We start from the raw sequence: 25409 nt of genomic DNA, 5'->3' as shown, positions 1-25409 counted from the left end.
GAGACGTTCGTTCATCCAGCACAAAGGGAACGGGTTGCAGGAGAAACACTTACTCTGGGTTCTCAGTCTGTTTCCTAGTGCCGGTTGGAAGTGCCTGCCGTTTTCACTGTAAAACCGAGTTGGGGCTTGTACCTCCCCATATATATGTATGGAGTGGAGTTTGCAACTGAAAAGAAACTTTGTGTTCCCTTCAAGCTAGGTGAAGGACTTCTTTCGCACACACTTATCTCTGAGAACTGAGCATGTGGAGAGACGTTCTTTCATCCAGCTCAAAGGGAACGGGTTGCAGGAGAAACACTTACTCTGTGTTCTCAGTCTGTTTCCTAGTGCCGGTTTGAAGTGCCTGCCGTTTTCACTGTAAAACCGAGTTGGGGCTTGTACCTCCCCATATATATGTATGGAGTGGAGTTTGCAACTGAAAAGAAACTTTGTGTTCCCTTCAAGCTAGGTGAAGGACGGCTTTCACACACACTTATCTCTGAGAACTGAGCATGTGGAGAGACGTTCGTTCATCCAGCACAAAGGGAACGGGTTGCAGGAGAAACACTTACTCTGGGTTCTCAGTCTGTTTCCTAGTGCCGGTTGAAAGTGCCTGCCGTTTTCACTGTAAAACCGAGTTGGGGCTTGTACCTCCCCATATATATGTATGGAGTGGAGTTTGCAACTGAAAAGAAACTTTGTGTTCCCTTCAAGCTAGGTGAAGGACTTCTTTCACACACACTTATCTCTGAGAACTGAGCATGTGGAGAGACGTTCGTTCATCCAGCACAAAGGGAACGGGTTGCAGGAGAAACACTTACTCTGTGTTCTCAGTCTGTTTCCTAGTGCCGGTTGGAAGTGCCTGCCGTTTACACTGTAAAACCGGGTTGGGGCTTGTACCTCCCCATATATATGTATGGAGTGGAGTTTGCAACTGAAAAGAAACTTTGTGTTCCCTTCAAGCTAGGTGAAGGACGGCTTTCACACACACTTATCTCTGAGAACTGAGCATGTGGAGAGACGTTCGTTCATCCAGCACAAAGGGAACGGGTTGAAGGAGAAAGACTTCCTCTGGGTTCTCAGTCTGTTTCCTAGTGCCGGTTTGAAGTGCCTGCCGTTTTCACTGTAAAACCGAGTTGGGGCTTGTACCTCCCCATATATATGTATGGAGTTTAGTTTGCAACTGAAAAGAAACTTTGTGTTTCCTTCAAGATAGGTGAAGGACGGCTTTCACACACACTTATCTCTGAGAACTGAGCATGTGGAGAGACGTTCGTTCATCCAGCACAAAGGGAACGGGTTGCAGGAGAAACCCTTACTCTGTGTTCTCAGTCTGTTTCCTAGTGCCGGTTTGAAGTGCCTGCCGTTTTCACTGTAAAACCGAGTTGGGGCTTGTACCTCCCCATATATATGTATGGAGTGGAGTTGGCAACTGAAAAGAAACTTTGTGTTCCCTTCAAGCTAGGTGAAGGACGGCTTTCACACACACTTCTCTCTGAGAACTGAGCATGTGGAGAGACGTTCGTTCATCCAGCACAAAGGGAACGGGTTGCAGGAGAAACACTTACTCTGGGTTCTCATTCAGTTTCCTAGTGCCGGTTTGAAGTGCCTGCCGTTTTCACTGTAAAACCGAGTTGGGGCTTGTACCTCCCCATATATATGTATGGAGTGGAGTTTGCAACTGAAAAGAAACTTTGTGTTCCCTTCAAGCTAGGTGAAGGACGGCTTTCACACACACTTATCTCTGAGAACTGAGCATGTGGAGAGACGTTCGTTCATCCAGCACAAAGGGAACGGGTTGCAGGAGAAACACTTACTCTGGGTTCTCAGTCTGTTTCCTAGTGCCGGTTTGAAGTGCCTGCCGTTTTCACTGTAAAACCGAGTTGGGGCTTGTACCTCCCCATATATATGTATGGAGTGGAGTTTGCAACTGAAAAGAAACTTTGTGTTCCCTTCAAGCTAGGAGAAGGACGGCTTTCACACACACTTATCTCTGAGAACTGAGCATGTGGAGAGACGTTCGTTCATCCAGCACAAAGGGAACGGGTTGCAGGTGAAACACTTCCACTGGGTTCTCAGTCTGTTTCCTAGTGCTGGTTTGAAGTGCCTGCCGTTTTCACTGTAAAACCGAGTTGGAGCTTGTACCTCCCCATATATATGTATGGAGTGGAGTTGGCAACTGAAAAGAAACTTTGTGTTCCCTTCAAGCTAGGTGAAGGACGGCTTTCACACACACTTATCTCTGAGAACTGAGCATGTGGAGAGACGTTCGTTCATCCAGCACAAAGGGAACGGGTTGCAGGAGAAACACTTACTCTGGGTTCTCAGTCTGTTTCCTAGTGCCGGTTGGAAGTGCCTGCCGTTTTCACTGTAAAACCGAGTTGGGGCTTGTACCTCCCCATATATATGTATGGAGTGGAGTTTGCAACTGAAAAGAAACTTTGTGTTCCCTTCAAGCTAGGTGAAGGACTTCTTTCGCACACACTTATCTCTGAGAACTGAGCATGTGGAGAGACGTTCTTTCATCCAGCTCAAAGGGAACGGGTTGCAGGAGAAACACTTACTCTGTGTTCTCAGTCTGTTTCCTAGTGCCGGTTGGAAGTGCCTGCCGTTTTCACTGTAAAACCGAGTTGGGGCTTGTACCTCCCCATATATATGTATGGAGTGGAGTTTGCAACTGAAAAGAAACTTTGTGTTCCCTTCAAGCTAGGTGAAGGACTTCTTTAACACACACTTATCTCTGAGAACTGAGCATGTGGAGAGACGTTCGTTCATCCAGCACAAAGGGAACGGGTTGCAGGAGAAACACTTACTCTGTGTTCTCAGTCTGTTTCCTAGTGCCGGTTTGAAGTGCCTGCCGTTTTCACTGTGAAACCGTGTTGGGGCTTGTACCTCCCCATATATATGTATGGAGTGGAGTTTGCAACTGAAAAGAAACTTTGTGTTCCCTTCAAGCTAGGTGAAGGACGGCTTTCACACACACTTCTCTCTGAGAACTGAGCATGTGGAGAGACGTTCGTTCATCCAGCACAAAGGGAACGGGTTGCAGGAGAAAGACTTCCTCTGGGTTCTCAGTCTGTTTCCTAGTGCCGGTTTGAAGTGCCTGCCGTTTTCACTGTAAAACCGAGTTGGGGCTTGTACCTCCCCATATATATGTATGGAGTGGAGTTTGCAACTGAAAAGAAACTTTGTGTTCCCTTCAAGCTAGGTGAAGGACGGCTTTCACACACACTTCTCTCTGAGAACTGAGCATGTGGAGAGACGTTCGTTCATCCAGCACAAAGGGAACGGGTTGCAGGAGAAACACTTACTCTGGGTTCTCAGTCTGTTTCCTAGTGCCGGTTGAAAGTGCCTGCCGTTTTCACTGTAAAACCGAGTTGGGGCTTGTACCTCCCCATATATATGTATGGAGTGGAGTTTGCAACTGAAAAGAAACTTTGTGTTCCCATCAAGCTAGGAGAAGGACGGCTTTCACACACACTTATCTCTGAGAACTGAGCATGCGGAGAGACGTTCGTTCATCCAGCACAAAGGGAACGGGTTGCAGGTGAAACACTTCCTCTGGGTTCTCAGTCTGTTTCCTAGTGCTGGTTTGAAGTGCCTGCCGTTTTCACTGTAAAACCGAGTTGGAGCTTGTACCTCCCCATATATATGTATGGAGTGGAGTTGGCAACTGAAAAGAAACTTTGTGTTCCCTTCAAGCTAGGTGAAGGACGGCTTTCACACACACTTATCTCTGAGAACTGAGCATGTGGAGAGACGTTCGTTCATCCAGCACAAAGGGAACGGGTTGCAGGAGAAACACTTACTCTGGGTTCTCAGTCTGTTTCCTAGTGCCGGTTGGAAGTGCCTGCCGTTTTCACTGTAAAATCGAGTTGGGGCTTGTACCTCCCCATATATATGTATGGAGTGGAGTTTGCAACTGAAAAGAAACTTTGTGTTCCCTTCAAGCTAGGTGAAGGACTTCTTTCGCACACACTTATCTCTGAGAACTGAGCATGTGGAGAGACGTTCTTTCATCCAGCTCAAAGGGAACGGTTGCAGGGGAAACACTTACTCTGTGTTCTCAGTGTATTTCCTAGTGCCGGTTGGAAGTGCCTGCCGTTTTCACTGTAAAACCGAGTTGGGGCTTGTACCTCCCCATATATATGTATGGAGTGGAGTTTGCAACTGAAAAGAAACTTTGTGTTCCCTTCAAGCTAGGTGAAGGACTTCTTTCACACACACTTATCTCTGAGAACTGAGCATGTGGAGAGACGTTCGTTCATCCAGCACAAAGGGAACGGGTTGCAGGAGAAAGACTTCCTCTGGGTTCTCAGTCTGTTTCCTAGTGCCGGTTTGAAGTGCCTGCCGTTTTCACTGTAAAACCGAGTTGGGGCTTGTACCTCCCCATATATATGTATGGAGTGGAGTTTGCAACTGAAAAGAAACTTTGTGTTCCCTTCAAGGTAGGTGAAGGACGGCTTTCACACACACTTATCTCTGAGAACTGAGCATGTGGAGAGACGTTCGTTCATCCAGCACAAAGGGAACGGTTTGCAGGAGAAACCCTTACTCTGGGTTCTCAGTCTGTTTCCTAGTGCCGGTTTGAAGTGCCTGCCGTTTTCACTGTAAAACCGAATTGGGGCTTGTACCTCCCCATATATATGTATGGAGTGGAGTTTGCAACTGAAAAGAAACTTTGTGTTCCCTTCAAGCTAGGTGAAGGACGGCTTTCACACACACTTCTCTCTGAGAACTGAGCATGTGGAGAGACGTTCGTTCATCCAGCACAAAGGGAACGGGTTGCAGGAGAAACACTTACTCTGGGTTCTCATTCTGTTTCCTAGTGCCGGTTTGAAGTGCCTGCCGTTTTCACTGTAAAACCGAGTTGGGGCTTGTACCTCCCCATATATATGTATGGAGTGGAGTTTGCAACTGAAAAGAAACTTTGTGTTCCCTTCAAGCTAGGTGAAGGACGGCTTTCACACACACTTCTCTCTGAGAACTGAGCATGTGGAGAGACGTTCGTTCATCCAGCACAAAGGGAACGGGTTGCAGGAGAAACACTTACTCTGGGTTCTCAGTCTGTTTCCTAGTGCCGGTTTGAAGTGCCTGCCGTTTTCACTGTAAAACCGAGTTGGGGCTTGTACCTCCCCATATATATGTATGGAGTGGAGTTTGCAACTGAAAAGAAACTTTGTGTTCCCTTCAAGCTAGGTGAAGGACGGCTTTCACACACACTTATCCCTGAGAACTGAGCATGTGGAGAGACGTTCGTTCATCCAGCACAAAGGGAACGGGTTGCAGGAGAAACAATTACTCTGGGTTCTCAGTCTGTTTCCTAGTGCCGGTTTGAAGTGCCTGCCGTTTTCACTGTAAAACCGAGTTGGGGCTTGTACCTCCCCATATATATGTATGGAGTGGAGTTTGCAACTGAAAAGAAACTTTGTGTTCCCTTCAAGCTAGGTGAAGGACGGCTTTCACACACACTTCTCTCTGAGAACTGAGCATGTGGAGAGACGTTCGTTCATTCAGCACAAAGGGAACGGGTTGCAGGAGAAACACTTACTCTGGGTTCTCAGTCTGTTTCCTAGTGCCGGTCGAAAGTGCCTGCCGTTTTCACTGTAAAACCGAGTTGGGGCTTGTACCTCCCCATATATATGTATGGAGTGGAGTTTGCAACTGAAAAGAAACTTTGTGTTCCCTTCAAGCTAGGAGAAGGACGGCTTTCACACACACTTATCTCTGAGAACTGAGCATGTGGAGAGACGTTCGTTCATCCAGCACAAAGGGAACGGGTTGCAGGTGAAACACTTCCTCTGGGTTCTCAGTCTGTTTCCTAGTGCTGGTTTGAAGTGCCTGCCGTTTTCACTGTAAAACCGAGTTGGAGCTTGTACCTCCCCATATATATGTATGGAGTGGAGTTGGCAACTGAAAAGAAACTTTGTGTTCCCTTCAAGCTAGGTGAAGGACGGCTTTCACACACACTTATCTCTGAGAACTGAGCATGTGGAGAGACGTTCGTTCATCCAGCACAAAGGGAACGGGTTGCAGGAGAAACACTTACTCTGGGTTCTCAGTCTGTTTCCTAGTGCCGGTTGGAAGTGCCTGCCGTTTTCACTGTAAAACCGAGTTGGGGCTTGTACCTCCCCATATATATGTATGGAGTGGAGTTTGCAACTGAAAAGAAACTTTGTGTTCCCTTCAAGCTAGGTGAAGGACTTCTTTCGCACACACTTATCTCTGAGAACTGAGCATGTGGAGAGACGTTCTTTCATCCAGCTCAAAGGGAACGGGTTGCAGGAGAAACACTTACTCTGTGTTCTCAGTCTGTTTCCTAGTGCCGGTTGGAAGTGCCTGCCGTTTTCACTGCAAAACCGAGTTGCGGCTTGTACCTCCCCATATATATGTATGGAGTGGAGTTTGCAACTGAAAAGAAACTTTGTGTTCCCTTCAAGTTAGGTGAAGGACGGCTTTCACACACACTTCTCTCTGAGAACTGAGCATGTGGAGAGACGTTCGTTCATCCAGCACAAAGGGAACGGGTTGCAGGAGAAACACTTACTCTGGGTTCTCATTCTGTTTCCTAGTGCCGGTTTGAAGTGCCTGCCGTTTTCACTGTAAAACCGAGTTGGGGCTTGTACCTCCCCATATATATGTATGGAGTGGAGTTTGCAACTGAAAAGAAACTTTGTGTTCCCTTCAAGCTAGGAGAAGGACGGCTTTCACACACACTTATCTCTGAGAACTGAGCATGTGGAGAGACGTTCGTTCATCCAGCACAAAGGGAACGGGTTGCAGGAGAAACACTTCCTCTGGGTTCTCAGTCTGTTTCCTAGTGCCGGTTTGAAGTGCCTGCCGTTTTCACTGTAAAACCGAGTTGGGGCTTGTACCTCCCCATATATATGTATGGAGTGGAGTTTGCAACTGAAAAGAAACTTTGTGTTCCCTTCAAGCTAGGTGAAGGACGGCTTTCACACACACTTCTCTCTGAGAACTGAGCATGTGGAGAGACGTTCGTTCATCCAGCACAAAGGGAACGGGTTGCAGGAGAAACACTTACTCTGGGTTCTCAGTCTGTTTCCTAGTGCCGGTTGGAAGTGCCTGCCGTTTTCACTGTAAAACCTAGTTGGGGCTTGTACCTCCCCATATATATGTATGGAGTGGAGTTTGCAACTGAAAAGAAACTTTGTGTTCCCTTCAAGCTAGGTGAAGGACGGCTTTCACACACACTTATCTCTGAGAACTGAGCATGTGGAGAGACGTTCGTTCATCCAGCACAAAGGGAACGGGTTGCAGGAGAAACACTTACTCTGGGTTCTCAGTCTGTTTCCTAGTGCCGGTTTGAAGTGCCTGCCGTTTTCACTGTAAAACCGAGTTGGGGCTTGTACCTCCCCATATATATGTATGGAGTGGAGTTTGCAACTGAAAAGAAACTTTGTGTTCCCTTCAAGCTAGGTGAAGGACGGCTTTCACACACACTTATCCCTGAGAACTGAGCATGTGGAGAGACGTTCGTTCATCCAGCACAAAGGGAACGGGTTGCAGGAGAAACAATTACTCTGGGTTCTCAGTCTGTTTCCTAGTGCCGGTTTGAAGTGCCTGCCGTTTTCACTGTAAAACCGAGTTGGGGCTTGTACCTCCCCATATATATGTATGGAGTGGAGTTTGCAACTGAAAAGAAACTTTGTGTTCCCTTCAAGCTAGGTGAAGGACGGCTTTCACACACACTTCTCTCTGAGAACTGAGCATGTGGAGAGACGTTCGTTCATCCAGCACAAAGGGAACGGGTTGCAGGAGAAACACTTACTCTGGGTTCTCAGTCTGTTTCCTAGTGCCGGTTGAAAGTGCCTGCCGTTTTCACTGTAAAACCGAGTTGGGGCTTGTACCTCCCCATATATATGTATGGAGTGGAGTTTGCAACTGAAAAGAAACTTTGTGTTCCCTTCAAGCTAGGAGAAGAACGGCTTTCACACACACTTATCTCTGAGATCTGAGCATGTGGAGAGACGTTCGTTCATCCAGCACAAAGGGAACGGGTTGCAGGTGAAACACTTCCTCTGGGTTCTCAGTCTGTTTCCTAGTGCTGGTTTGAAGTGCCTGCCGTTTTCACTGTAAAACCGAGTTGGAGCTTGTACCTCCCCATATATATGTATGGAGTGGAGTTGGCAACTGAAAAGAAACTTTGTGTTCCCTTCAAGCTAGGTGAAGGACGGCTTTCACACACACTTATCTCTGAGAACTGAGCATGTGGAGAGACGTTCGTTCATCCAGCACAAAGGGAACGGGTTGCAGGAGAAACACTTACTCTGGGTTCTCAGTCTGTTTCCTAGTGCCGGTTGGAAGTGCCTGCCGTTTTCACTGTAAAACCGAGTTGGGGCTTGTACCTCCCCATATATATGTATGGAGTGGAGTTTGCAACTGAAAAGAAACTTTGTGTTCCCTTCAAGCTAGGTGAAGGACTTCTTTCACACACACTTATCTCTGAGAACTGAGCATGTGGAGAGACGTTCGTTCATCCAGCACAAATGGAAAGGGTTGCAGGAGAAACACTTACTCTGTGTTCTCAGTCTGTTTCCTAGTGCCGGTTTGAAGTGCCTGCCGTTTTCACTGTAAAACCGAGTTGGGGCTTGTACCTCCCCATATATATGTATGGAGTGGAGTTTGCAACTGAAAAGAAACTTAGTGTTCCCTTCAAGCTAGGTGAAGGACGGCTTTCACACACACTTATCTCTGAGAACTGAGCATGTGGATAGACGTTCGTTCATCCAGCACAAAGGGAACGGGTTGCAGGAGAAACACTTACTCTGGGTTCTCAGTCTGTTTCCTAGTGCCGGTTGGAAGTGCCTGCCGTTTTCACTGTAAAACCGAGTTGGGGCTTGTACCTCCCCATATATATGTATGGAGGGGTGTTTGCAACTGAAAAGAAACTTTGTGTTCCCTTCAAGCTTGGTGAAGGACGGCTTTCACACACACTTATCTCTGAGAACTTAGCATGTGGAGAGACGTTCGTTCATCCAGCACAAAGGGAACGGGTTGCAGGAGAAACACTTACTCTGGGTTCTCAGTCTGTTTCCTAGTGCCGGTTTGAAGTGCCTGCCGTTTTCACTGTAAAACCGAGTTGGGGCTTGTACCTCCCCATATATATGTATGGAGTGGAGTTTGCAACTGAAAAGAAACTTTGTGTTCCCTTCAAGCTAGGTGAAGGACGGCTTTCACACACACTTCTCTCTGAGAACTGAGCATGTGGAGAGACGTTCGTTCATCCAGCACAAAGGAAACGGGTTGCAGGAGAAACACTTCCTCTGTGTTCTCAGTCTGTTTCCTAGTGCCGGTTTGAAGTGCCTGCCATTTTCACTGTAAAACCGAGTTGGGGCTTGTACCTCCCCATATATATGTATGGAGTGGAGTTTGCAACTGAAAAGAAACTTTGTGTTCCCTTCAAGCTAGGTGAAGGACGGCTTTCACACACACTTATCTCTGAGAACTGAGCATGTGGAGAGACGTTCGTTCATCCAGCACAAAGGGAACGGGTTGCAGGAGAAACACTTACTCTGGGTTCTCAGTCTGTTTCCTAGTGCCGGATTGAAGTGCCTGCCGTTTTCACTGTAAAACCGAGTTGGGGCTTGTACCTCCCCATATATATGTATGGAGTGGAGTTTGCAACTGAAAAGAAACTTTGTGTTCCCTTCAAGCTAGGTGAAGGACGGCTTTCACACACACTTATCTCTGAGAACTGAGCATGTGGAGAGACGTTCGTTCATCCAGCACAAAGGGAACGGGTTGCAGGAGAAACACTTACTCTGGGTTCTCAGTCTGTTTCCTAGTGCCCGATTGAAGTGCCTGCCGTTTTCACTGTAAAACCGAGTTGGGGCTTGTACCTCCCCATATATATGTATGGAGTGGAGTTTGCACCTGAAAAGAAACTTTGTGTTCCCTTCAAGCTAGGTGAAGGACGACTTTCACACACACTTCTCTCTGAGAACTGAGCATGTGGAGAGACGTTCGTTCATCCAGCACAAAGGGAACGGGTTGCAGGAGAAACACTTACTCTGGGTTCTCAGTCTGTTTCCTAGTGCCGGTTGGAAGTGCCTGCCGTTTTCACTGTAAAACCGAGTTGGGTCTTGTACCTCCCCATATATATGTATGGAGTGGAGTTTGCAACTGAAAAGAAACTTTGTGTTCCCTTCAAGCTAGGTGAAGGACTTCTTTCGCACACACTTATCTCTGAGAACTGAGCATGTGGAGAGACGTTCTTTCATCCAGCTCAAAGGGAACGGGTTGCAGGGGAAACACTTACTCTGTGTTCTCAGTGTGTTTCCTAGTGCCGGTTGGAAGTGCCTGCCGTTTTCACTGTAAAACCGAGTTGGGGCTTGTACCTCCCCATATATATGTATGGAGTGGAGTTTGCAACTGAAAAGAAACTTTGTGTTCCCTTCAAGCTAGGTGAAGGACTTCTTTCACACACACTTATCTCTGAGAACTGAGCATGTGGAGAGACGTTCGTTCATCCAGCACAAAGGGAACGGGTTGCAGGAGAAACACTTACTCTGTGTTCTCAGTCTGTTTCCTAGTGCCGGTTGGAAGTGCCTGCCGTTTTCACTGTAAAACCGAGTTGGGGCTTGTACCTCCCCATATATATGTATGGAGTGGAGTTTGCAACTGAAAAGAAACTTTGTGTTCCCTTCAAGCTAGGTGAAGGACGGCTTTCACACACACTTATCTCTGAGAACTGAGCATGTGGAGAGACGTTCGTTCATCCAGCACAAAGGGAACGGGTTGCAGGAGAAACACTTACTCTGGGTTCTCAGTCTGTTTCCTAGTGCCGGTTTGAAGTGCCTGCCGTTTTCACTGTAAAACCGAGTTGGGGCTTGTACCTCCCCATATATATGTATGGAGTGGAGTTTGCAACTGAAAAGAAACTTTGTGTTCCCTTCAAGCTAGGTGAAGGACGGCTTTCACACACACTTATCCCTGAGAACTGAGCATGTGGAGAGACGTTCGTTCATCCAGCACAAAGGGAACGGGTTGCAGGAGAAACAATTACTCTGGGTTCTCAGTCTGTTTCCTAGTGCCGGTTTGAAGTGCCTGCCGTTTTCACTGTAAAACCTAGTTGGGGCTTGTACCTCCCCATATATATGTATGGAGTGGAGTTTGCAACTGAAAAGAAACTTTGTGTTCCCTTCAAGCTAGGTGAAGGACGGCTTTCACACACACTTCTCTCTGAGAACTGAGCATGTGGAGAGACTTTCGTTCATCCAGCACAAAGGGAACGGGTTGCAGGAGAAACACTTACTCTGGGTTCTCAGTCTGTTTCCTAGTGCCGGTTGAAAGTGCCTGCCGTTTTCACTGTAAAACAGAGTTGGGGCTTGTACCTCCCCATATATATGTATGGAGTGGAGTTTGCAACTGAAAAGAAACTTTGTGTTCCCTTCAAGCTAGGAGAAGGACGGCTTTCACACACACTTATCTCTGAGAACTGAGCATGTGGAGAGACGTTCGTTCATCCAGCACAAAGGGAACGGGTTGCAGGTGAAACACTTCCTCTGGGTTCTCAGTCTGTTTCCTAGTGCTGGTTTGAAGTGCCTGCCGTTTTCACTGTAAAACCGAGTTGGAGCTTGTACCTCCCCATATATATGTATGGAGTGGAGTTGGCAACTGAAAAGAAACTTTGTGTTCCCTTCAAGCTAGGTGAAGGACGGCTTTCACACACACTTATCTCTGAGAACTGAGCATGTGGAGAGACGTTCGTTCATCCAGCACAAAGGGAACGGGTTGCAGGAGAAACACTTACTCTGGGTTCTCAGTCTGTTTCCTAGTGCCGGTTGGAAGTGCCTGCCGTTTTCACTGTAAAACCGAGATGGGGCTTGTACCTCCCCATATATATGTATGGAGTGGAGTTTGCAACTGAAAAGAAACTTTGTGTTCCCTTCAAGCTAGGTGAAGGACGGCTTTCACACACACTTCTCTCTGAGAACTGAGCATGTGGAGAGACGTTCGTTCATCCAGCACAAAGGGAACGGGTTGCAGGAGAAACACTTACTCTGGGTTCTCAGTCTGTTTCCTAGTGCCGGTTGAAAGTGCCTGCCGTTTTCACTGTAAAACCGAGTTGGGGCTTGTACCTCCCCATATATATGTATGGAGTGGAGTTGGCAACTGAAAAAAAACTTTGTGTTCCCTTCAAGCTAGGGGAAGGACGGCTTTCACACACACTTATCTCTGAGAACTGAGCATGTGGAGAGACGTTCGTTCATCCAGCACAAAGGGAACGGGTTGCAGGAGAAACACTTACTCTGGGTTCTCAGTCTGTTTCCTAGTGCCGGTTGGAAGTGCCTGCCGTTTTCACTGTAAAACCGAGTTGGGGCTTGTACCTCCCCATATATATGTATGGAGTGGAGTTTGCAACTGAAAAGAAACTTTGTGTTCCCTTCAAGCTAGGTGAAGGACTTCTTTCGCACACACTTATCTCTGAGAACTGAGCATGTGGAGAGACGTTCTTTCATCCAGCTCAAAGGGAACGGGTTGCAGGAGAAACACTTACTCTGTGTTCTCAGTCTGTTTCCTAGTGCCGGTTGGAAGTGCCTGCCGTTTTCACTGTAAAACCGAGTTGGGGCTTGTACCTCCCCATATATATGTATGGAGTGGAGTTTGCAACTGAAAAGAAACTTTGTGTTCCCTTCAAGCTAGGTGAAGGACTTCTTTCACACACACTTATCTCTGAGAACTGAGCATGTGCAGAGACGTTCGTGCATCCAGCACAAGGGGAACGGGTTGCAGGAGAAACACTTACTCTGGGTTCTCAGTCTGTTTCCTAGTGCTGGTTTGAAGTGCCTGCCGTTTTCACTGTAAAACCGAGTTGGAGCTTGTACCTCCCCATATATATGTATGGAGTGGAGTTGGCAACTGAAAAGAAACTTTGTGTTCCCTTCAAGCTAGGTGAAGGACGGCTTTCACACACACTTATCTCTGAGAACTGAGCATGTGGAGAGACGTTCGTTCATCCAGCACAAAGGGAACGGGTTGCAGGAGAAACACTTACTCTGGGTTCTCAGTCTGTTTCCTAGTGCCGGTTGGAAGTGCCTGCCGTTTTCACTGTAAAACCGAGATGGGGCTTGTACCTCCCCATATATATGTATGGAGTGGAGTTTGCAACTGAAAAGAAACTTTGTGTTCCCTTCAAGCTAGGTGAAGGACGGCTTTCACACACACTTCTCTCTGAGAACGGAGCATGTGGAGAGACGTTCGTTCATCCAGCACAAAGGGAACGGGTTGCAGGAGAAACACTTACTCTGGGTTCTCAGTCTGTTTCCTAGTGCCGGTTGAAAGTGCCTGCCGTTTTCACTGTAAAACCGAGTTGGGGCTTGTACCTCCCCATATATATGTATGGAGTGGAGTTGGAAACTGAAAAGAAACTTTGTGTTCCCTTCAAGCTAGGGGAAGGACGGCTTTCACACACACTTATCTCTGAGAACTGAGCATGTGGAGAGACGTTCGTTCATCCAGCACAAAGGGAACGGGTTGCAGGAGAAACACTTACTCTGGGTTCTCAGTCTGTTTCCTAGTGCCGGTTGGAAGTGCCTGCCGTTTTCACTGTAAAACCGAGTTGGGGCTTGTACCTCCCCATATATATGTATGGAGTGGAGTTTGCAACTGAAAAGAAACTTTGTGTTCCCTTCAAGCTAGGTGAAGGACTTCTTTCGCACACACTTATCTCTGAGAACTGAGCATGTGGAGAGACGTTCTTTCATCCAGCTCAAAGGGAACGGGTTGCAGGAGAAACACTTACTCTGTGTTCTCAGTCTGTTTCCTAGTGCCGGTTGGAAGTGCCTGCCGTTTTCACTGTAAAACCGAGTTGGGGCTTGTACCTCCCCATATATATGTATGGAGTGGAGTTTGCAACTGAAAAGAAACTTTGTGTTCCCTTCAAGCTAGGTGAAGGACTTCTTTCACACACACTTATCTCTGAGAACTGAGCATGTGCAGAGACGTTCGTTCATCCAGCACAAGGGGAACGGGTTGCAGGAGAAACACTTACTCTGTGTTCTCAGTCTGTTTCCTAGTGCCGGTTTGAAGTGCCTGCCGTTTTCACTGTAAAACCGAGTTGGGGCTTGTACCTCCCTATATATATGTATGGAGTGGAGTTTGCAACTGAAAAGAAACTTTGTGTTCCCTTCAAGCTAGGTGAAGGACGGCTTTCACACACACTTCTCTCTGAGAACTGAGCATGTGGAGAGACGTTCGTTCATCCAGCACAAAGGGAACGGGTTGCAGGAGAAACACTTACTCTGGGTTCTCAGTCTGTTTCCTAGTGCCGGTTGGAAGTGCCTGCCGTTTTCACTGTAAAACCGAGTTGGGGCTTGTACCTCCCCATATATATGTATGGAGTGGAGTTTGCAACTGAAAAGAAACTTTGTGTTCCCTTCAAGCTAGGTGAAGGACGGCTTTCACACACACTTATCTCTGAGAACTGAGCATGTGGAGAGACGTTCGTTCATCCAGCACAAAGGGAACGGGTTGCAGGAGAAACACTTACTCTGGGTTCTCAGTCTGTTTCCTAGTGCCGGTTGAAAGTGCCTGCCGTTTTCACTGTAAAACAGAGTTGGGGCTTGTACCTCCCCATATATATGTATGGAGTGGAGTTTGCAACTGAAAAGAAACTTTGTGTTCCCTTCAAGCTAGGAGAAGGACGGCTTTCACACACACTTATCTCTGAGAACTGAGCATGTGGAGAGACGTTCGTTCATCCAGCACAAAGGGAACGGGTTGCAGGTGAAACACTTCCTCTGGGTTCTCAGTCTGTTTCCTAGTGCTGGTTTGAAGTACCTGCCGTTTTCACTGTAAAACCGAGTTGGAGCTTGTACCTCCCCATATATATGTATGGAGTGGAGTTGGCAACTGAAAAGAAACTTTGTGTTCCCTTCAAGCTAGGTGAAGGACGGCTTTCACACACACTTATCTCTGAGAACTGAGCATGTGGAGAGACGTTCGTTCATCTCGCACAAAGGGAACGGGTTGCAGGAGAAACACTTACTCTGGGTTCTCAGTCTGTTTCCTAGTGCCGGTTGGAAGTGCCTGCCGTTTTCACTGTAAAACCGAGATGGGGCTTGTACCTCCCCATATATATGTATGGAGTGGAGTTGGCAACTGAAAAGAAACTTTGTGTTCCCTTCAAGCTAGGTGAAGGACGGCTTTCACACACACTTCTCTCTGAGAACTGAGCATGTGGAGAGACGTTCGTTCATCCAGCACAAAGGGAACGGGTTGCAGGAGAAACACTTACTCTGGGTTCTCAGTCTGTTTCCTAGTGCCGGTTGAAAGTGCCTGCCGTTTTCACTGTAAAACCGAGTTGGGGCTTGTACCTCCCCATATATATGTATGGAGTGGAGTTGGCAACTGAAAAGAAACTTTGTGTTCCCTTCAAGCTAGGGGAAGGACGGCTTTCACACACACTTATCTCTGAGAACTGAGCATGTGGAGAGACGTTCGTTCATCCAGCACAAAGGGAACGGGTTGCAGGAGAAACACTTACTCTGGGTTCTCAGTCTGTTTCCTAGTGCCGGTTGGAAGTGCCTGCCGTTTTCACTGTAAAACCGAGTTGGGGCTTGTACCTCCCCATATATATGTATGGAGTGGAGTTTGCAACTGAAAAGAAACTTTGTGTTCCCTTCAAGCTAGGTGAAGGACTTCTTTCGCACACACTTATCTCTGAGAACTGAGCATGTGGAGAGACGTTCTTTCATCCAGCTCAAAGGGAACGGGTTGCAGGAGAAACACTTACTCTGTGTTCTCAGTCTGTTTCCTAGTGCCGGTTGGAAGTGCCTGCCGTTTTCACTGTAAAACCGAGTTGGGGCTTGTACCTCCCCATATATATGTATGGAGTGGAGTTTGCAACTGAAAAGAAACTTTGTGTTCCCTTCAAGCTAGGTGAAGGACTTCTTTCACACACACATATCTCTGAGAACTGAGCATGTGCAGAGACGTTCGTTCATCCAGCACAAGGGGAACGGGTTGCAGGAGAAACACTTACTCTGTGTTCTCAGTCTGTTTCCTAGTGCCGGTTTGAAGTGCCTGCCGTTTTCACTGTAAAACCGAGTTGGGGCTTGTACCTCCCCATATATATGTATGGAGTGGAGTTTGCAACTGAAAAGAAACTTTGTGTTCCCTTCAAGCTAGGTGAAGGACGGCTTTCACACACACTTCTCTCTGAGAACTGAGCATGTGGAGAGACGTTCGTTCATCCAGCACAAAGGGAACGGGTTGCAGGTGAAACACTTCCTCTGGGTTCTCAGTCTGTTTCCTAGTGCTGGTTTGAAGTGCCTGCCGTTTTCACTGTAAAACCGAGTTGGAGCTTGTACCTCCCCATATATATGTATGGAGTGGAGTTGGCAACTGAAAAGAAACTTTGTGTTCCCTTCAAGCTAGGGGAAGGACGGCTTTCACACACACTTTTCTCTGAGAACTGAGCATGTGGAGAGACGTTCGTTCATCCAGCACAAAGGGAACGGGTTGCAGGAGAAACACTTACTCTGGGTTCTCAGTCTGTTTCCTAGTGCCGGTTGGAAGTGCCTGCCGTTTTCACTGTAAAACCGAGTTGGGGCTTGTACCTCCCCATATATATGTATGGAGTGGAGTTTGCAACTGAAAAGAAACTTTGTGTTCCCTTCAAGCTAGGTGAAGGACTTCTTTCGCACACACTTATCTCTGAGAACTGAGCATGTGGAGAGACGTTCTTTCATCCAGCTCAAAGGGAACGGGTTGCAGGAGAAACACTTACTCTGTGTTCTCAGTCTGTTTCCTAGTGCCGGTTGGAAGTGCCTGCCGTTTTCACTGTAAAACCGAGTTGGGGCTTGTACCTCCCCATATATATGTATGGAGTGGAGTTTGCAACTGAAAAGAAACTTTGTGTTCCCTTCAAGCTAGGTGAAGGACTTCTTTCACACACACTTATCTCTGAGAACTGAGCATGTGCAGAGACGTTCGTTCATCCAGCACAAGGGGAACGGGTTGCAGGAGAAACACTTACTCTGTGTTCTCAGTCTGTTTCCTAGTGCCGGTTTGAAGTGCCTGCCGTTTTCACTGTAAAACCGAGTTGGGGCTTGTACCTCCCCATATATATGTATGGAGTGGAGTTTGCAACTGAAAAGAAACTTTGTGTTCCCTTCAAGCTAGGTGAAGGACGGCTTTCACACACACTTCTCTCTGAGAACTGAGCATGTGGAGAGACGTTCGTTCATCCAGCACAAAGGGAACGGGTTGCAGGAGAAACACTTACTCTGGGTTCTCAGTCTGTTTCCTAGTGCCGGTTGGAAGTGCCTGCCGTTTTCACTGTAAAACCGAGTTGGGGCTTGTACCTCCCCATATATATGTATGGAGTGGAGTTTGCAACTGAAAAGAAACTTTGTGTTCCCTTCAAGCTAGGTGAAGGACGGCTTTCACACACACTTATCTCTGAGAACTGAGCATGTGGAGAGACGTTCGTTCATCCAGCACAAAGGGAACGGGTTGCAGGAGAAACACTTACTCTGGGTTCTCAGTCTGTTTCCTAGTGCCGGTTTGAAGTGCCTGCCGTTTTCACTGTAAAACCGAGTTGTGGCTTGTACCTCCCCATATATATGTATGGAGTGGAGTTTGCAACTGAAAAGAAACTTTGTGTTCCCTTCAAGCTAGGTGAAGGACGGCTTTCACACACACTTATCCCTGAGAACTGAGCATGTGGAGAGACGTTCGTTCATCCAGCACAAAGGGAACGGGTTGCAGGAGAAACAATTACTCTGGGTTCTCAGTCTGTTTCCTAGTGCCGGTTTGAAGTGCCTGCCGTTTTCACTCTAAAACCGAGTTGGGGCTTGTACCTCCCCATATATATGTATGGAGTGGAGTTTGCAACTGAAAAGAAACTTTGTGTTCCCTTCAAGCTAGGTGAAGGACGGCTTTCACACACACTTCTCTCTGAGAACTGAGCATGTGGAGAGACGTTCGTTCATCCAGCACAAAGGGAACGGGTTGCAGGAGAAACACTTACTCTGGGTTCTCAGTCTGTTTCCTAGTGCCGGTTGAAAGTGCCTGCCGTTTTCACTGTAAAACCGAGTTGGGGCTTGTACCTCCCCATATATATGTATGGAGTGGAGTTTGCAACTGAAAAGAAACTTTGTGTTCCCTTCAAGATAGGTGAAGGACGGCTTTCACACACACTTATCTCTGAGAACTGAGCATGTGGAGAGACGTTCGTTCATCCAGCACAAAGGGAACGGGTTGCAGGTGAAACACTTCCTCTGGGTTCTCAGTCTGTTTCCTAGTGCTGGTTTGAAGTGCCTGCCGTTTTCACTGTAAAACCGAGTTGGAGCTTGTACCTCCCCATATATATGTATGGAGTGGAGTTGGCAACTGAAAAGAAACTTTGTGTTCCCTTCAAGCTAGGTGAAGAACGGCTTTCACACACACTTATCTCTGAGAACTGAGCATGTGGAGAGACGTTCGTTCATCCAGCACAAAGGGAACGGGTTGCAGGAGAAACACTTACTCTGGGTTCTCAGTCTGTTTCCTAGTGCCGGTTTGAAGTGCCTGCCGTTTTCACTGTAAAACCGAGATGGGGCTTGTACCTCCCCATATATATGTATGGAGTGGAGTTTGCAACTGAAAAGAAACTTTGTGTTCCCTTCAAGCTAGGTGAAGGACTTCTTTCACACACACTTATCTCTGAGAACTGAGCATGTGGAGTGACGTTCGTTCATCCAGCACAAAGGGAACGGGTTGCAGGAGAAACACTTACTCTGGGTTCTCAGTCTGTTTCGTAGTGCCGGTTTGAAGTGCCTGCCGTTTTCACTGTAAAACCGAGTTGGGGCTTGTACCTCCCCATATATATGTATGGAGTGGAGTTTGCAACTGAAAAGAAACTTTGTGTTCCCTTCAAGCTAGGTGAAGCACGGCTTTCACACACACTTATCTCTGAGAACTGAGCATGTGGAGAGACGTTCGTTCATCCAGCACAAAGGGAACGGGTTGCAGGAGAAACACTTACTCTGGGTTCTCATTCAGTTTCCTAGTGCCGGTTTGAAGTGCCTGCCGTTTTCACTGTAAAACCGAGTTGGGGCTTGTACCTCCCCATATATATGTATGGAGTGGAGTTTGCAACTGAAAAGAAACTTTGTGTTCCCTTCAAGCTAGGTGAAGGACGGCTTTCACACACACTTATCTCTGAGAACTGAGCATGTGGAGAGACGTTCGTTCATCCAGCACAAAGGGAACGGGTTGCAGGAGAAACACTTACTCTGGGTTCTCAGTCTGTTTCCTAGTGCCGGTTTGAAGTGCCTGCCGTTTTCACTGTAAAACCGAGTTGGGGCTTGTACCTCCCCATATATATGTATGGAGTGGAGTTTGCAACTGAAAAGAAACTTTGTGTTCCCTTCAAGCTAGGAGAAGGACGGCTTTCACACACACTTATCTCTGAGAACTGAGCATGTGGAGAGACGTTCGTTCATCCAGCACAAAGGGAACGGGTTGCAGGTGAAACACTTCCACTGGGTTCTCAGTCTGTTTCCTAGTGCTGGTTTGAAGTGCCTGCCGTTTTCACTGTAAAACCGAGTTGGAGCTTGTACCTCCCCATATATATGTATGGAGTGGAGTTTGCAACTGAAAAGAAACTTTGTGTTCCCTTCAAGCTAGGTGAAGGACGGCTTTCACACACACTTATCTCTGAGAACTGAGCATGTGGAGAGACGTTCGTTCATCCAGCACAAAGGGAACGGGTTGCAGGAGAAACACTTACTCTGGGTTCTCAGACTGTTTCCTAGTGCCGGTTGGAAGTGCCTGCCGTTTTCACTGTAAAACCGAGTTGGGGCTTGTACCTCCCCATATATATGTATGGAGTGGAGTTTGCAACTGAAAAGAAACTTTGTGTTCCCTTCAAGCTAGGTGAAGGACTTCTTTCGCACACACTTATCTCTGAGAACTGAGCATGTGGAGAGACGTTCTTTCATCCAGCTCAAAGGGAACGGGTTGCAGGAGAAACACTTACTCTGTGTTCTCAGTCTGTTTCCTAGTGCCGGTTTGAAGTGCCTGCCGTTTTCACTGTAAAACCGAGTTGGGGCTTGTACCTCCCCATATATATGTATGGAGTGGAGTTTGCAACTGAAAAGAAACTTTGTGTTCCCTTCAAGCTAGGTGAAGGACGGCTTTCACACACACTTATCTCTGAGAACTGAGCATGTGGAGAGACGTTCGTTCATCCAGCACAAAGGGAACGGGTTGCATGAGAAACACTTACTCTGGGTTCTCAGTCTGTTTCCTAGTGCCGGTTGAAAGTGCCTGCCGTTTTCACTGTAAAACCGAGTTGGGGCTTGTACCTCCCCATATATATGTATGGAGTGGAGTTTGCAACTGAAAAGAAACTTTGTGTTCCCTTCAAGCTAGGTGAAGGTCTTCTTTCACACACACTTATCTCTGAGAACTGAGCATGTGGAGAGACGTTCGTTCATCCAGCACAAAGGGAACGGGTTGCAGGAGAAACACTTACTCTGTGTTCTCAGTCTGTTTCCTAGTGCCGGTTGGAAGTGCCTGCCGTTTACACTGTAAAACCGGGTTGGGGCTTGTACCTCCCCATATATATGTATGGAGTGGAGTTTGCAACTGAAAAGAAACTTTGTGTTCCCTTCAAGCTAGGTGAAGGACGGCTTTCACACACACTTATCTCTGAGAACTGAGCATGTGGAGAGACGTTCGTTCATCCAGCACAAAGGGAACGGGTTGAAGGAGACAGACTTCCTCTGGGTTCTCAGTCTGTTTCCTAGTGCCGGTTTGAAGTGCCTGCCGTTTTCACTGTAAAACCGAGTTGGGGCTTGTACCTCCCCATATATATGTATGGAGTTTAGTTTGCAACTGAAAAGAAACTTTGTGTTTCCTTCAAGATAGGTGAAGGACGGCTTTCACACACACTTATCTCTGAGAACTGAGCATGTGGAGAGACGTTCGTTCATCCAGCACAAAGGGAACGGGTTGCAGGAGAAACCCTTACTCTGTGTTCTCAGTCTGTTTCCTAGTGCCGGTTTGAAGTGCCTGCCGTTTTCACTGTAAAACCGAGTTGGGGCTTGTACCTCCCCATATATATGTATGGAGTGGAGTTGGCAACTGAAAAGAAACTTTGTGTTCCCTTCAAGCTAGGTGAAGGACGGCTTTCACACACACTTCTCTCTGAGAACTGAGCATGTGGAGAGACGTTCGTTCATCCAGCACAAAGGGAACGGGTTGCAGGAGAAACACTTACTCTGGGTTCTCATTCAGTTTCCTAGTGCCGGTTTGAAGTGCCTGCCGTTTTCACTGTAAAACCGAGTTGGGGCTTGTACCTCCCCATATATATGTATGGAGTGGAGTTTGCAACTGAAAAGAAACTTTGTGTTCCCTTCAAGCTAGGTGAAGGACGGCTTTCACACACACTTATCTCTGAGAACTGAGCATGTGGAGAGACGTTCGTTCATCCAGCACAAAGGGAACGGGTTGCAGGAGAAACACTTACTCTGGGTTCTCAGTCTGTTTCCTAGTGCCGGTTGGAAGTGCCTGCCGTTTTCACTGTAAAACCGAGTTGGGGCTTGTACCTCCCCATATATATGTATGGAGTGGAGTTTGCAACTGAAAAGAAACTTTGTGTTCCCTTCAAGCTAGGTGAAGGACTTCTTTCGCACACACTTATCTCTGAGAACTGAGCATGTGGAGAGACGTTCTTTCATCCAGCTCAAAGGGAACGGGTTGCAGGAGAAACACTTACTCTGTGTTCTCAGTCTGTTTCCTAGTGCCGGTTGGAAGTGCCTGCCGTTTTCACTGTAAAACCGAGTTGGGGCTTGTACCTCCCCATATATATGTATGGAGTGGAGTTTGCAACTGAAAAGAAACTTTGTGTTCCCTTCAAGCTAGGTGAAGGACGGCTTTCACACACACTTATCTCTGAGAACTGAGCATGTGGAGAGACGTTCGTTCATCCAGCACAAAGGGAACGGGTTGCAGGAGAAACACTTACTCTGTGTTCTCAGTCTGTTTCCTAGTGCCGGTTGAAAGTGCCTGCCGTTTTCACTGTAAAACCGAGTTGGGGCTTGTACCTCCCCATATATATGTATGGAGTGGAGTTTGCAACTGAAAAGAAACTTTGTGTTCCCTTCAAGCTAGGTGAAGGACTTCTTTCACACACACTTATCTCTGAGAACTGAGCATGTGGAGAGACGTTCGTTCATCCAGCACAAAGGGAACGGGTTGCAGGAGAAACACTTACTCTGTGTTCTCAGTCTGTTTCCTAGTGCCGGTTGGAAGTGCCTGCCGTTTACACTGTAAAACCGGGTTGGGGCTTGTACCTCCCCATATATATGTATGGAGTGGAGTTTGCAAGTGAAAAGAAACTTTGTGTTCCCTTCAAGCTAGGTGAAGGACGGCTTTCACACACACTTCTCTCTGAGAACTGAGCATGTGGAGAGACGTTCGTTCATCCAGCACAAAGGGAACGGGTTGCAGGAGAAACACTTACTCTGGGTTCTCATTCAGTTTCCTAGTGCCGGTTTGAAGTGCCTGCCGTTTTCACTGTAAAACCGAGTTGGGGCTTGTACCTCCCCATATATATGTATGGAGTGGAGTTTGCAACTGAAAAGAAACTTTGTGTTCCCTTCAAGCTAGGTGAAGGACGGCTTTCACACACACTTATCTCTGAGAACTGAGCATGTGGAGAGACGTTCGTTCATCCAGCACAAAGGGAACGGGTTGCAGGAGAAACACTTACTCTGGGTTCTCAGTCTGTTTCCTAGTGCCGGTTTGAAGTGCCTGCCGTTTTCACTGTAAAACCGAGTTGGGGCTTGTACCTCCCCATATATATGTATGGAGTGGAGTTTGCAACTGAAAAGAAACTTTGTGTTCCCTTCAAGCTAGGAGAAGGACGGCTTTCACACACACTTATCTCTGAGAACTGAGCATGTGGAGAGACGTTCGTTCATCCAGCACAAAGGGAACGGGTTGCAGGTGAAACACTTCCACTGGGTTCTCAGTCTGTTTCCTAGTGCTGGTTTGAAGTGCCTGCCGTTTTCACTGTAAAACCGAGTTGGAGCTTGTACCTCCCCATATATATGTATGGAGTGGAGTTGGCAACTGAAAAGAAACTTTGTGTTCCCTTCAAGCTAGGTGAAGGACGGCTTTCACACACACTTATCTCTGAGAACTGAGCATGTGGAGAGACGTTCGTTCATCCAGCACAAAGGGAACGGGTTGCAGGAAAAACACTTACTCTGGGTTCTCAGTCTGTTTCCTAGTGCCGGTTGGAAGTGCCTGCCGTTTTCACTGTAAAACCGAGTTGGGGCTTGTACCTCCCCATATATATGTATGGAGTGGAGTTTGCAACTGAAAAGAAACTTTGTGTTCCCTTCAAGCTAGGTGAAGGACTTCTTTCGCACACACTTATCTCTGAGAACTGAGCATGTGGAGAGACGTTCTTTCATCCAGCTCAAAGGGAACGGGTTGCAGGAGAAACACTTACTCTGTGTTCTCAGTCTGTTTCCTAGTGCCGGTTTGAAGTGCCTGCCGTTTTCACTGTAAAACCGAGTTGGGGCTTGTATCTCCCCATATATATGTATGGAGTGGAGTTTGCAACTGAAAAGAAACTTTGTGTTCCCTTCAAGCTAGGTGAAGGACGGCTTTCACACACACTTATCTCTGAGAACTGAGCATGTGGAGAGACGTTCGTTCATCCAGCACAAAGGGAACGGGTTGCAGGAGAAACACTTACTCTGGGTTCTCAGTCTGTTTCCTAGTGCCGGTTGAAAGTGCCTGCCGTTTTCACTGTAAAACCGAGTTGGGGCTTGTACCTCCCCATATATATGTATGGAGTGGAGTTTGCAACTGAAAAGAAACTTTGTGTTCCCTTCAAGCTAGGTGAAGGACTTCTTTCACACACACTTATCTCTGAGAACTGAGCATGTGGAGAGACGTTCGTTCATCCAGCACAAAGGGAACGGGTTGCAGGAGAAACACTTACTCTGTGTTCTCAGTCTGTTTCCTAGTGCCGGTTGGAAGTGCCTGCCGTTTACACTGTAAAACCGGGTTGGGGCTTGTACCTCCCCATATATATGTATGGAGTGGAGTTTGCAACTGAAAAGAAACTTTGTGTTCCCTTCAAGCTAGGTGAAGGACGGCTTTCACACACACTTATCTCTGAGAACTGAGCATGTGGAGAGACGTTCGTTCATCCAGCACAAAGGGAACGGGTTGCAGGAGAAACACTTACTCTGGGTTCTCAGTCTGTTTCCTAGTGCCGGTTTGAAGTGCCTGCCGTTTTCACTGTAAAACCGAGTTGGGGCTTGTACCTCCCCATATATATGTATGGAGTTTAGTTTGCAACTGAAAAGAAACTTTGTGTTTCCTTCAAGATAGGTGAAGGACGGCTTTCACACACACTTATCTCTGAGAACTGAGCATGTGGAGAGACGTTCGTTCATCCAGCACAAAGGGAACGGGTTGCAGGAGAAACCCTTACTCTGTGTTCTCAGTCTGTTTCCTAGTGCCGGTTTGAAGTGCCTGCCGTTTTCACTGTAAAACCGAGTTGGGGCTTGTACCTCCCCATATATATGTATGGAGTGGAGTTGGCAACTGAAAAGAAACTTTGTGTTCCCTTCAAGCTAGGTGAAGGACGGCTTTCACACACACTTCTCTCTGAGAACTGAGCATGTGGAGAGACGTTCGTTCATCCAGCACAAAGGGAACGGGTTGCAGGAGAAACACTTACTCTGGGTTCTCATTCAGTTTCCTAGTGCCGGTTTGAAGTGCCTGCCGTTTTCACTGTAAAACCGAGTTGGGGCTTGTACCTCCCCATATATATGTATGGAGTGGAGTTTGCAACTGAAAAGAAACTTTGTGTTCCCTTCAAGCTAGGTGAAGGACGGCTTTCACACACACTTATCTCTGAGAACTGAGCATGTGGAGAGACGTTCGTTCATCCAGCACAAAGGGAACGGGTTGCAGGAGAAACACTTACTCTGGGTTCTCAGTCTGTTTCCTAGTGCCGGTTTGAAGTGCCTGCCGTTTTCACTGTAAAACCGAGTTGGGGCTTGTACCTCCCCATATATATGTATGGAGTGGAGTTTGCAACTGAAAAGAAACTTTGTGTTCCCTTCAAGCTAGGAGAAGGACGGCTTTCACACACACTTATCTCTGAGAACTGAGCATGTGGAGAGACGTTCGTTCATCCAGCACAAAGGGAACGGGTTGCAGGTGAAACACTTCCACTGGGTTCTCAGTCTGTTTCCTAGTGCTGGTTTGAAGTGCCTGCCGTTTTCACTGTAAAACCGAGTTGGAGCTTGTACCTCCCCATATATGTGTATGGAGTGGAGTTGGCAACTGAAAAGAAACTTTGTGTTCCCTTCAAGCTAGGTGAAGGACGGCTTTCACACACACTTATCTCTGAGAACTGAGCATGTGGAGAGACGTTCGTT

Source organism: Vicugna pacos, chromosome 18 (genome assembly GCF_048564905.1).
Source record: "Vicugna pacos chromosome 18, VicPac4, whole genome shotgun sequence".
NCBI classification, from domain to species: Eukaryota; Metazoa; Chordata; class Mammalia; order Artiodactyla; family Camelidae; genus Vicugna; species Vicugna pacos.
Note: the sequence above shows the minus strand (reverse complement) of the source record.